The following is a 692-nucleotide window of genomic DNA, read 5'->3' as shown; positions in this document are numbered from 1 at the left end:
CCGCGTACCGCCTGCCGGCGGACAGTAAGTTGCGCCGCCCCTGTGTACCATTCGTACGCGGCCCGTAATTTGCTAACTATTTCTCGTTATAATTTGAAAACTAAGCTTCGGACAAAATTTTTGTAAAGGAAAAATCGTCTTAGAATTGAGTCAAGAATACGTCTTTTCAAGGACGAAGGGTTGTTCTGAAGGAAGGGTTTTTTTCTTGACGAAGGGTTGTGGAGCGGTCGTGCCAGTCGTATCTCACCGCGCTGCTAGGCATGAGGGGATAGATTCTATCCCCACACGCTTAGCAACGCGGCGAGATATGGCCGCCCCACCGCTGGTATTTAGCGGTGGGTCGGACAAATACGCGTTTATTTGCCAATCTTCAAAAATTAATATCTCGTTAACGATTGCGACTTTTGCAAAATGGTAGAAGACTTTTCTGTTCAGTTTAATCTGCTCTACCAGCCCACGAGATATTATCCGGTTATTATGGGACACCCTGTATATGTATAGTAATATTGTATATATATAGTAATATTGTATAATTAGTTCTTAAGTAAAACCGGTTGAATCGTTTGATTGATAGAAAAATTCTTACTTAATATTTTTTTATTTTGCATCTTTTATGTATAATATGAAAGTTTTATTAAAGTCTTTACGTAATTTTTATGATAATTATTTAAACGTTATTGTATGACTGTTAA

This window comes from Wasmannia auropunctata, unplaced genomic scaffold, assembly GCF_000956235.1.
Source record: "Wasmannia auropunctata unplaced genomic scaffold, wasmannia.A_1.0 LD336035.1, whole genome shotgun sequence".
Lineage (NCBI taxonomy): Eukaryota > Metazoa > Arthropoda > Insecta > Hymenoptera > Formicidae > Wasmannia > Wasmannia auropunctata.
This window is presented reverse-complemented; position numbering follows the sequence as displayed.